Below are 14210 nucleotides of genomic sequence, written 5' to 3'. Positions count from 1 at the left end.
ATAGAATAAAAGGAAATACAATCTCGCCAACAAAGAGATCTTGAATGATAAAAAGAAAGAAAGAATGAACTTTCAACAAATCTAATGCTTGATTAAAATTTTAATATATTTGTTATTTTAAAATCGAATGTAATCTATAAAATGCGAAAGAGACACATATAAAAAAAAGCATTGTGGCATATGGTAAAGTGTTTGATTATCACCAAAATTGGGTTATTTAAATTAATCAAATGGAATTAATATGAGAATATACAGCAAATTTGGGATTTATAATGACATTTTTTTAAGGTCACACTTTTTTCTAATTTAATATAATTTCTTATACGTGACTCGATGCAACAACAATTGATGGTGCAACATGAGTTACTAATTAATGGTTTCACATATTATATAGGAAAAATTGACAGTAGAGGTTTGAACTTTAGACGATAATTTTTAAAAGGTTTGAACTATTGATTAACCTGTGTAGGTCCTAACTTTAGGGGGTCTTAACTTTTAGCGGACCTCGATGACTTAAAATTGATAAATTTTTTTTAAATCTCACTTAGTTCCTACTTCCCTCTTTCAATTAACCCTTCTGGTGTGACCCAAGTTTTACAGGTTATGACCTATTAAGCCAGTTTCAAGTCACTAAGGCCCCCTAAAAGTTAATACCCCTAAAGTTGGGACCTACACAGGTTAATCAATAGCTCATACTTTTTAAAAATTATCACCCAAAGTTGAAACCTCTATCGTCAATTTTTCCTATTATATATTATGTTATTAACGTGGATTATTATGATTACTATGAGGTTTATCATTAATGTTAATGATTGATTACTGATAATGCATAATTAATGTAATTTATGATGTCACACCTTCATATTTGCGTGTGACACAGTACATGAAAGGTGAATGATATCGTAAACAGAAAGAGATATTGAAATCAAGTTGAGCAACTTTATGCATTTACTTATACGATGAAAGATGAAAGAGCACGATAGATGATTTGAACTTTCAAAATCATTCGAGTATAAAATGCCAACATGAATTAACAAAGACAAGAAATAAGCAAAATTACCCTTTTATTGACAGGAATGACAAATTTTGTAAGTCATATTACATTTTGGTAACTAAATTGTCACCAGTTCATTGCGTGGTTATAAATTTCATTTTGTTTAAGGCTCATTAGATTGAGAACGTATTGTGTCGGACTCGTCCGACCATAATCTTGGTCGGACGACTTTCAGGTGGTTCTAATTTTTTTTCAGGTAGTCTTCATTTTTTTTCAGGTGGTTCCAATTTTTTTCAGGTAGTCTTCATTTTGTTTTCAGTTAGTCTTCTTTGTTTTTCAGTGGGTTTTTGTGCTTCAGTTAGACTTACTTGAGTTTCAGTTGGTCTTTATTCTTTTTCAGGTAGTCTACATCTTTCTTCAGGTAGTCTTCATTTTGTTTCAGTTAGTCCATTATTTCTTTCAGTTGGCCCATTATTTCTTTCAGTTGGTCCAACTGAAAGAAAAGAAAGTCCAACTGAAAGAAAAGAAAGTCTAACTGAAAGAAAAGAAAGTCCAACTGAAAGAAAAGAAAGTCCAACTGAAAGAAAAGAAAGTCCAACTGAAAGAAAAGAAAGTCCAACTGAAAGAAAACAAAGTCCAACTGAAAAGAAAAGAAAACACTAACCTCTACTTTCTCTCACTTTCTCCTTCTTCTTCATTCCTCTTCTGCCACAAAATCCTTGATTACTGTATCTGCAGTGGTGATATTGGGTTTGTGTTTCATTTTTGTCTGGTTATTCTTTTCATCAACCTCGGATTCCTTGGCAGCTCAGAGAGAGAGTTTCAGTGATATTGCAGACCCAGCAGCAGCAACAACTACACTATCATCATCATCATCACATCATCTTCGCAATCGCATACAAACAGGGCTACTCATTCAGCAACCATGTCCCGTAGTAAGCACAAGCAGCGCGGTAATTTGAGCAAGAAAACCAGTAAAAATGTAAATGTGACTGTTACTGGTGAGCAGAATTCTAACAAAACAAAAGATGAAGGATCTGAGAGATATGAGGTTGATGAAGAAAATCAAAATGAACTAGTGGTTGATGGGAAAGAAGATGCATTTCAAGGTGAAAATGAAGCTGAAGAAGAAAGGGGGAGAAGTGATGATGATGATACCCAGCAATAATGTCGTCCACAATATAATCAACAAAGAAATTCTCCAACACTTGTGCAGATCTTTCATTTTGTGTTGCAGGAGAAGCAAATTGTTTAGCTAAGAAGTACAAGTAACCTACTGTATACTTGAGAAAATGTGCGAACGAGAGAGAGAAAGTTGTGAGATAGAGAATCTACCATAGTTTTGTGGAGGGAAGTCGAAACTAAAATTGTATAGTACTGGGCTCAGCCCGTCTGACGAGAATATTGGGTTAGACGGTCTGACCCAATACTTTCACCATTAGATTAGTTACCATTTTGGATACGTAATAGCAATGTAATAATTGTAATCCGTCTCTTCAACCATCTCAATAAAAATTGAACCAGATTATAAAATAATATTTCACTAATAATAATATACCATAAAACTTTTTTCTTCTATTATTTTTTAAAAACAATCAACTGACTATGATATTCTTATATACATAGTGGTACAATCCAAATACACCATTATAGCTTTTTTTTCTTTTTGTAGTACTACCATCATAGTTAGTCATTGAATATGTGGCCGAAGATTTGATATATATTTTGGTCTGTTCATCTTACTGTCGCCTCTGTAATCTCTATCAATACAGACGACAATAATGCTAGCGTCACTAGGCGTCTCATCGTGAGAGGCCAAAATGACCTTTAATTTTGGTATCTAGAGGTAACTAAGTAAGCTAAAATTCAAAATTGATAGTGAATTGAAGTAAGTAAAATCGATACTAAATTCAAAGTTGATACTAAAATTTACTTCCACTTTGTTACATGTAAGTTACTTTGGTATTGATATCAAAATTCCTGAACATTGGTATAAGTTAGTACCAAAATTCACTTACACTTGGATATTAGTACCAATTTTCATAAACTTTTGGTATAAATTGATAACAAAGTACGATTTTTTTTGGTATTGGTATCAATTTTGATAAAATTTGGTGAGTTCAAGCTCGCCACAAATAAACAAATTTCAATAGCATTTAGTGGAGTTTGGGATGGTCAAAAATGGTTGTGGTGCTTCTCATGGTGCAGACCACTAAGAACCCGTGATATTGAAGACCGAAATAGCCTTCAAGCCCTCCTTGAAAGGGTTCACTTAAGTCCAGCAAGTAATGACTCATTAGTATGGACTCCTCACAAATCTGGTGAGTTCTCAGTAAAATCCATGTGTTTGGAACTTGCAAAAAAATCTCAGCCCTTAGCACATGATGTCATAAAGGGATTATGCAGGGCTCTAGTCCCCCCCCCCCCATATTGAATTCTTCATTTGGCTTAGTCTGCTTGGGAAAATAAATACCAAAGGGAAGCTATATCGCATCGGGATCATTTCAATTGAGGAGAATGTTTGTGCTCTTTGCAATTCATCCCCGGAAGACCATAACCATCTACTATTGCACTGTAGCTTCTCAGGGCGGCTATGGAACTGGTGGATAAATCTGTGGGGGCTGAGTTGGGCTTTCCCAGCAACCCTTCTGGAAGCCTATAACCAGTGGCGGTACATCAATAAAGGGTCGTTCTTCAAAAAGGTATGGCACGTAATTTTTTTCATCATAATTTGGTCATTATGGAAGGAGAGAAATGCCAGAATTTTCAATAATGTGTCATGCTCCGCGGATCAAGTCCAATACTTAATTTTACTAAGATTAAGTTGGTGGCTAAAAGGGTGGAGAGACCCTTACCCTTACTCATATGAAGACATCTCAAAGAACCCTTCCAGCCTATTATGGTCGCTGCTGGTTATTAAAAGGGGCTGCTTCAATCCCTTAGCCTCGGATGTGGGCTGGCTGCCTCCCCTAATCAATATGTTGAAATGGAACGTCGATGCTTCGTATAGCAATGCTCTATCCCTCTCTGCAATTGGTGGTGTCTTGCGAGACAATAACGAATCTTTCAAGTGTGTTTTTTCGACTCCCATTCCAGCAATAGAAATAAATAGTGCTGAAGTATTGGCAATTTTTCGAGCCATTCAAATCTCATCCAAGTGTGATTCCATAAAACATTCCTCAATCATTATTGAGTCCGACTCATCAAATGCGGTTATGTGGTGTAACGAAGACAATGGGAACCGTGGAATCTAAACTTTCAATTAAATTTCATTCGAAATGCGAGAAAGAGGGGTCAGATACTGGAGATAATTCACCGAGGTCGAGCTACAAATGTTGTAGCTGATACTTTAGCAAAGCAAGGGTTAGAAAGAGATGTTGAGTTCATTGCTTGGCTCCAAATTTTCTTGTAAGCATATTTAGGAAGCGATTTCTTTTTTCCGAACATGCTGAGACTTTCTCCTTATTCATGCGAAAATTTGTAATCATAACCATGTATTGCTAAAGTTTTGAATAAAAATCTCCAAAAATTATCAAAAAAATTTTTAATGAAATTTGGTACTGTTGAGAAACAGTGAATTGGAAATTTTCACTGTTCAAGCATAGTGAATTTCCTCACATGCATTTACTGCATGTTAGGAAAGTTTTTTCGTCCGCGCAGAAATTGTTGAAAATGTAATGTTAAAACAGTATAATTTTGCCTATAAATACCGGTGTAAGAAATCAATTCTTCACATCAATACATATACAATACTATCTGATATATTTACGTAACTTCTCTCTCTATTTCTCACAGCACGTTATCAGCACCAGTGTTCTACCGGAAATTTTTTTAAAGGTATCTTTAAAATTTTTACATCCATTTTGTTTTTTAAGTTTAAATTTTTCTCCAAGCCCAACCCTTTACTACCGAACATGGACAACAAAGTAACGGGATTAACATTGTTTTACACAATGTCTCTGTCTCGGGTTTTATTTTGGATAGAGCGAAACAATGTGCCATTCACTACCAACCCAGCGAGGGGAACTGTAATACACCCCGACCCAGTAACCGTAACAGCGGTACAAATATCCTACAGAGAAAACCCACAAACCCCTGTTCCCAACACCAATAATAACCCTCCTATACAACCAGCTGAAAATCAACCTCCGCCCAGTAATAAAAGAGATAGAGAACGAGGAAGAAACTAGTAGTAAACGTCACCATCTCTAACGCAGAAAACAAATAATTTTAACGCCACCTTCATGGAGGGCAAGGACATTTTATTTCGTTATTTTATTTTATCTGCTCTTAAACCGCCTATATGGACAGGTTAATTTTTTTTATTGCCACCTATATGGACGGCCTAGTGAAATGATAGATTATTATGTCTTATATGTGCAATAATGTTGTATGTATGCAGGGAACAAGCATTCAGAACATTATTATATATTATTGTCTCTAATCTTCTACTTTTTTTGCATTTATAGTTACATATATTATATTACCAATTTACTAGCATGCTCTAATATATATTTGTCAATATTAGAATTTTATTGCGTTGTATATTTTTTTAACTGTATATGAACTGCACAGTTAGGGATAACCCTCTATAAAAGCGGATTACCATCCCCATTTTCACCACACATCCCTTATCTTCTTCCGATTTTTTTCTCTCTAAACCCACAAATTTTTTTTCCTTCTTCCTCAACCTTCCGGCCAACATGTTTAATGCCGACGACAACTGTCCTCCACCCTCATCTTCTCTTTTGAAGAGGATTTTAGGAAAATAAAACTCTACTTATTTCTTATAGCCGGTTTCTTTTTCCTCCTCATGGCATTAATGATATATCTCCTAATAACATATAGGAGACAAAAAAAAAAATTTCCCCCGGAAGAATGGCGAAAAATGCACATGAATATCAATTTTTTTTGTCTTTAAGTGCATTTTAGGAAGTTTTTTTTTGTTTATTCACTTGTTGTATTTTGTTTCTATTTTTGGTATTTTTTTTTTTTTTGCTTAGCTTCATTATTGTTGTACACTATTTTTAGTTTTTTTTGTTTGTATTATTTATCTATAATAATAATGATATAAATCAGGGGGAAATATATATATATGTGATTTATCATCATTACTAATTTCAAATATTTACCTATTTGTAGTCAAAAGAATGGGAGATCTAGTGAAAAGACAATTTAACATACTAGATCTATCTGGGCAAAAGTTTTTAGAATGGACGGTGGACGCCCAAATGAATTTAAAGGCCCAAGGACTGGAACATACAATTAAAGATGTGACAACCCAACAAGGGGATGCAACTACAACAGCCGCATCAGTTAAAATTGCGACTGTACAAGAAAAGGCAAAAGCCTTAGTCCTCCTAAGACATCATTTACATGAAAGTTTAAAAAGTGAATATCTACTTGTGGATGATCCAAAAGAACTATGGGATAGCCTAAATGAAAGATATGGGCATCACAAAAATGTGCTTCTCCCAAAGGCACATTATGACTGGACCAATCTGAGGTTCCAGGATTTTAAAACGGTCAGTGATTACAATTCAACATTGTTTAGAATTGTATCATTGTTAAGATATTGTGATCATCCCATCACAAAGAGCAAATGATAAACAAAACGCTCTCCACTTTCCACGCCTCTAATATCATATTGGCAGAACAATACAGGTTCAGAGCTTTCAAAAAGTACTCTGAGCTAATCTCAGTACTACTTGTGGCTGAACAAAATAATGATCTTTTGCTGAAAAATCATAATCTTAGACCTACGGGGTCTTCAGCCACTCATGAGATAAATGCAATAGAAAGCTCTAATCCACCAGAAGCAAATGCTATACATAGTGGTGGACGCGGTAATTACAACGGTCGTGGGAGAGGACGTGGTAATTACCGTGGACGTGGCAGAGGCCGATTTTCCCCAAGAAATAATAATTTTAAACTTTCTAATAAAAAATTGGGGACAATCATCTGGAAATCAGAGGCAGAGTCCTATAAAGGAAATGAACTTGCCATGATGTGGCATGACTGGGCACTGGGGCCGCACATGTCGTACTGCCAAACATTTGGTAGATCTATATCAAGCTTCAATAAAAAACAAAGGAAAAAATGCTGAAGCAAACTTTGTTAATGAAGCCCATACATCCATGCCCAGCCTTGATGTTTCAGATTTTTTTATGGATGATGCTGGAGTAGAAAATAAGTTTGTTTAGATCACAATCGATTAATGTGCTTAGTTTATTTAACTGCTTCAATATCCACTTTCATGTATTTGTTCCTTATTATTAATAAAAATGATTTTTCTTATACTAATCATCGTATTTATTATTTATGAAGATATGAATTCATCAGAAGTTGGAACAAAGAACAATGTCTCCTGGACAGTGGGACAACACACACCATATTGAAAAATAAAGAGTATTTTTAAAACTTACAATATTCCAAGCAAATGTTAGTACAATTTCTGGGACAGCCAAGCTAATTGAAGGCTCTGGAAAAGCTTGCATTATATTTCCAAATGGGACAAAATTGATAATTAATGACGCATTATATTCGAGTAAATCTCGAAGGAACCTCATAAGTTTCAAAGATGTACGTCAGAATGGTTACCATTTGGAAACAATGACGGTGAACAAAGAGGAATTCATATGCCTAACGGCAGAGAAAAACGGCAAGAAATACATCTATGAAAAATTGCCAGCAATTTCCTCGGGACTATATCGCATAGATATACGTCCAATTGAAATTAATATGATATCTAACCAGAAGTTAGATAATAGAAAATCATTTACTCTATGGCATGACCGATTAGGCCATCCTGGCACAGGAATGATGCATAGAATCATTGAAAACTCAAATGGACACTCTATAAAGAATGTCAAAATTCCTCGGTCAAATGAATTAACATGCTCTGCATGCTCACTTGGCAAATTGATAATCAGACCATCTATAAATAAGATTGCCACTGAATCTCCAATGTTTTTAGAAAGAATTCAAGGAGATATTTGTGGGCCTATTCATCCTGCATGTGGACCATTTCGTTATTTATGGTATTAATTGATGCCTCTACTCGATGGTCACATGTGAGCCTTCTGTCAAGCAGAAATGTTGCATTTGCAAAACTTTTGGCTCAAATAATTCGATTAAGAACTCAATTCCCAGATCATACAATAAAGAAAATAAGATTAGACAATGCTGGGGAATTTACATCCCAAACATTTAATGACTATTGCATGTCTATTGGGATTATTGTTGAGCACCCTGTACCTCATGTACATACACAAAATGGTCTTGCTGAATCATTAATCAAAAGACTACAATTAATTGCAAGACCATTAATAATGAGGTCAAAATTGCCATCTACTACTTGGGGTCATGCTATATTACATGCGGCAACATTGATAAGATTAAGGCCGACAGCCTATCACAAATTCTCACCATTACAATTAGTATCTGGTCGAGAACGAATATCTCACATTTGAGAATTTTTGGGTGCACTGTACATGTACCTATTGCTCCGCCCAACGTACTAAAATGGGTCCACAAAGAAGGATGGGAATATATGTTGGATTTGAATCTCCATCAATTATCAAATATTTAGAGCCAACAACTGGTGATCTATTTACGGCTCGATTTGCCGACTGTCATTTTAATGAGTCGGTATTCCCATCCTTAGGGGGAGAGAAAGTGGACCCACAAAATATAAAATCGGAAATTACATGGAACGCATCGCAAATGTCGTTTCTGGACCCGAGAACAAATTCATGTGAACAAGAAGTCAAGAAAATTGTTCATCTGCAAAGTATTGCAAACCAATTGCCAGATGCATTCACAGATTCTAAGAAAGTGACAAAGTCACATGTACCTGCTGCGAATGCCCCGGAACGAATTGAAATTCCTAATGACTAGGGGTGCTTATCGAGCGAGCCGAGCCCGAATAGCACTGGGCTCGGCTCGAGCTCGTTTATAATTTCCAAGGCTCGGCTCGGCTCGTGAGCTCGCCGAGCTTGGGAGAGCCGAGCTCGAGCTCGGCTCGTGATGGAAATTTGGGGCTCGAGCTCGGCTCGCGAGCTCGTTTAGGCTCGGCTCGCGAGCTCGTTTAGGCTCGGCTCGCGAGCTCGCTTAGGCTCGCCTCGCGAGCTCGCTTAGGCTCGGCTCGCGAGCTCGCTTAGGCTCGGCTCGCGAGCTCGCTTAGGCTCGGCTCGCGAGCTCGCTTAGGCTTGGCTCGCGAGCTCGTTTAGGCTCGACTAATGAGCTCGGCTTGGCTCGAAGTAGGTGAGCTTGTTCACTCACCCATCATATGCTTTTATAACTTGATTTCCTTCTTAGCATTGCTAAGATTTCAATGTGGGACTTCATGGTTTGTTAAAGAAAAACAAACTCACTATCCCCATTTCAATGTGGAAACTCATTCTACATATGCTTATATAACTTGGAATCCCTCTTAGCATTGCTAAAATTTCAATATGGGACTCCATGTTTTGTTAAGAAAACAAACTCATTATACCCTTGTTTTGTTTACATATGCTTTTATAACTTGGAATCCCTCCTAGCATTGTTAAAATTTCAATGTGGGACTCCATGTTTTGCTAAAGAAAAAATTATCATATATTTGAAGGATTAAATAATCAACTATTTAAAATTATACTTCATTCCCTCTATGAAGAAAATAAAGTATAGTTTTTGTTTCCCAACCAAGGAGATACAAAATTAAACTTTAAGTTGAAGTAAGGAATAGTAGCTATTTATAAAGAAAATAAGGTTAATCCTTGTTTTCTTAACCAATGTGGGACTTTAGTGCCTAGTGGAGTAGAGGTGAAGTTGGATCACAAATTAAAATATATAATTTGTAATCTAAATTAAAATATAAATTAGTATTAAATTTTTTAATATAAAATATTTTTTTAATAAGAATATTTTTTTAATATAAAATAATAAATGAGCTGCTCACGAGCTTTACGAGCCGAGCTTTGCCTAGCTCGGCTCGGCTCGTTTAAGTCTCGAGCCGAGCCCGAGCTCGAGCCGAGCTTCAACGAGCCGAGCTTTGACCGAGCTTTGACCGAGCCGAGCCCGAGCTGCTCGCGAGCTTGTCAGGCTCATTATCACCCCTACTAATGACAATAAGGCAATTGAAAATGAGTCAATAGCACGTCGAAAACGTGGCAGACCACCCGGTTCTAAAGATTTAAAACCGAGAAAAATGAAAAGGCAAGGGGAGACAACGAACGAAATTAATATAAATCTCCCAACAGAGCATGATGAAAACAAAAATGAAGACAAACGTGTTCCAGAAGAAAAGGAACATGAAAGCATAGACAACAATGAAACTTCAATTAATTATGTTTCTACAAAGAGACAATGGAATCGAAAAGATGTTGTCTTGAATGAAATTTTTGCTTACTCGATAGCGGTTGAAATGACATACGTGAAAATGATGTAGAGCCAAATACAGTTGATGAATGTTGCCGTAGAAAAGATTGGCCAAAATGGAAAGAGGCGATTCAAGCAGAATTGAGATCACTTGAAAAACGTGAAGTATTCGGTCAAATAACCCAAATACCAAAAGGTGTAACCAGTTGGGTACAAATGGGTATTCGTGAGAAAACGAAATGAGAAAAATGAGGTTACTAGATATAAGGCAAGATTAGTAGCCCAAGGCTTTTCGCAAATGCCAGGGATTGATTATGATGAGACATATTCTCCAGTAGTCGATGCAACTACACTAAGATTTCTGGTAAGTTTATCAGTTTCGAAAGGATTGCAAATGAGATTGATGGATGTAGTGACCGCATATTTGTATGGTCACTTGACACAGATATTTAATGAAAGTTCCTGAAGGACTAAAACTACCAGAAAATTGCATGCCCAAAGAGATGTTCTCAATAAAATTGAGAAAATCACTCTATGGGTTAAAACAGTCTGGAAGAATGTGGTATAGTCGTCTTAGTGAATACCTATTGAAAGAAGGATTCAAAAATAATCAATCAGTCCCTGTGTTTTCATTAAGCGATCTAAATCAGGATTCGCGATCATTGCTGTATATGTCGATGATTTGAACATTACGGAACTCCTAGAGAACTTGAAGCGACTGCAAAATACTTGATGAAAGAATTTGAGATGAAAGATCTCGGGAAGACAAAATTTTGCCTTGGCCTGCAAATGGAACATCTAAGAAATGTGATTTTTGTCCATCAATCAAACTATACAGAAAAAATTCTGAAACGTTGTTTTTTCATGGACAAAGCCCACCCAATAAGTTCTCCAATGGTAGTGTGTTCCCTGAATGAGAAAGATGATCCATTCAGACCACGAGAAGAAAACGAAGAGATTCTTGGTCCTGAAGTACCATATCTAAGTGCAATTGGTGCCTTAATGTACTTGGCTAACAATACTCGACCTGACATAGTTCTTTTCAGTAAACTTGTTAGCTAGATACATCAATGCACCAACAAAGAGACATTGGAATGGAGTCAGACACTTATTACGTTATCTTCGAGGAACACAAGATCTCGGATTATTCTATCAATCGAGACCAAATGCGTCACTCATTGGATATGCAGATGCTGGCTACCTATCAGATCCGCAGAAGGCTAAGTCTCAATCCGGATATCTATTCACTTATGGAGGTACTGCAATATCTTGGAAATCCACGAAGCAGACTTTGACGGCCACATCATCAAATCATGCAGAATTAATTGCTCTTTATGAAGCTGGAAGGGAATGTGTATGGCTAAGGTCAATGATCAAGAATATTCAAGAAGAATGTGGGATGGAAACAATAACAACAAATCCAACTATCATCTACGAAGACAATACTGCATGGATCACCCAAGTAAGCGAAGGGTACATCAAAGGAGACAGAACTAAACATTTATCACCAAAGCTCTTCTTCACTCATGACCCCCAAAAGGAGGGGACGATCAACATCCGACAAATCCAATCATGTGAGAATATTGCAGATTTATTCACCAAATCCCTTCCGGCGAAGAAATTTGAAGAATTAGTCCGAAAAACTGGAATGCATCATCTTCGTGATGTATGCTAAATTCAGGGGGGGTATTATATGCGCTGCACTCTTTTCCATTCGATCAGGTTTTTATCCCACGGGTTTTTCCTGACAAGGTTTTTAATGAGGCAGTTAATTTTAAGCATATAAGGATACATAATAGTTATACTCTTTCCCTAGTTACGGATTATTCCCACAGGGTTTTTCCTTACAAAGATTCTTAATAAGACAACGTCTATTATGAATTATAAGTGGACATTCAAGGGGGAGTGTTGAGAAACGGTGAATTGGAAATTTTCACTGTTCAAGCATAGTGAATGTCCTGACATGCATTTACTGCATGTTAGGAAACTTTTTTCGTCCGCGCAGAAATTGTTGAAAATGTAATGTTAAAATAGTATAATTTTGCCTATAAATACCGGTGTAAGAAATCAGTTTTTCACATTAATACATATACAATACTATCTGATATATTTACGTAACTTCTCTCTCTATTTCTCACAACAGGTACCAATTTCATAAATCAATCATTCATTTTTTACATAAAATGCTAAATGTGTCTTGTAAGAGACCATTTTCGCCTATCATGCTTTCACCATGAGACGACAGTTTCTCCAATAATGCATACACAACTCGGACGAGAAATGAAAACAGGGTATGGACCTAAATAGTACAGACTGACTACAGATTACCAAAATGGGGAAAAAAAAAGGATAGGCCAAATCAAAATTCAAAGGTAGCTACAAAATTTATTTGGGTAGGCATGGGCAGTTGATAGGGACTTGAAACAATATAAAGACTTTGCCTTCTCAATCTCATCCAAAACCAACAACATTTTCCCATGAAATTTAATGACCGCTGTGGGAGTTGGCAGTCAACAAAATTCTTTTAATGCTTTCTCCACACTCCACCCTATCCAACTCTTATCACTCTTCTTTTGTTTTTTCTAAGTTACATTTTTATGTTTTTTCAATTTTTAAGTTGTATTTCAATTTAAAAGTTCACTAGAACTGATTAAGGTCGATCCGGCTCCAAAAAATGCTCGGGTTTAGGCAGATTTTTGAGCATGCCTTCGATTCTTTTTTTTTGGACAAGTTTTGGGTAGTTCAAAAAATGAGTTGTGCCTTTAAAAATGAGTTGACTCGAAAAACTACATTTGATCTGAAATAACGGGTTATAGGAATAAAAAATCAGAGTAAAGTTCGGCCCGACATATGGACTAAATTATTTTAGGCAGCCCGATTCGCCATTTGATTACCTTTCACACAATAGACCAAACTTATCTTTTTTTTGATGCAGAATTCCCTACTGAAGAAATTCTATGCAATCCATCTTGTCTAAAATGGCAATCTACCTCATCAACACCACCTATGATCTCCACAATTACAGAAGATTTTTGGATCGCCCCACCTCTTGGCCAGTTAAAGTGGAACTTAGATGCATCGGTCAACCCGAATTCAAACTCGTCCGCTATTGGCGGAATTCTTAGAGATTATCATGGCAAGTTCATTTGTATGTTCTTGAGCCCGATTCTATTCATGGAGATTAATAATGCATAAGTTATTGCAATTCACTAGGCTTTCAAGGTCACTTATTCTTGCAATCGAGTTTCAATCGTGCATATATATTATAGTCAAATTAGATTTGAAAAACGATGTCCAATGGTGCACAAAAGAAGACGGGGGCCAATGCATGGAACCTGAACTTCATTACAAACTTCATCCGGGGAGAAACAAAAAAAAGACCTTGGGATATCGATCATTTACAAAGGAAGAGGCTCAAATATGGTCGCTGACTCGTTGGCAAAACAAGGATTCTCAAGGCAGGATGAATTTTTAACTTGACTTTAAGACTTGTGTCTGACTAATCTCCTGTAATTCACGCGTCTTAAAGACACATTTGGGCTACCTCTGAGGCCCACTGTTTCATTTGTTGCATGTTGTTTGTAAAAGGATCGATTGTCATGATTAATAAAATTCCAAAAATTATATAAAAAAAAAATTAAATATGTGCCATTAATTTCATTTACTTGATTATAATCTAGTGGATCTAACCTAACTTATTGATTTCCATCCAAGTGTTCACCTATAATACTTCGATTAGTTACGTTGGAATACAACTTTATAAGAAGTAAAAGAAATTAATGATATCTTCTTATCTAGTTAGCGACATGGACATTGACCATCATGTGTTAAGTTTAAGGGTATCGTGCGGATTTTT

The sequence above is a fragment of the Beta vulgaris genome, chromosome 3 (genome assembly GCF_026745355.1).
Source record: "Beta vulgaris subsp. vulgaris cultivar EL10 chromosome 3, EL10.2, whole genome shotgun sequence".
Taxonomy (NCBI): domain Eukaryota; kingdom Viridiplantae; phylum Streptophyta; class Magnoliopsida; order Caryophyllales; family Amaranthaceae; genus Beta; species Beta vulgaris.
The sequence above is the reverse complement of the archived record's forward strand: the minus strand, read 5'-3'. Positions refer to the sequence as shown.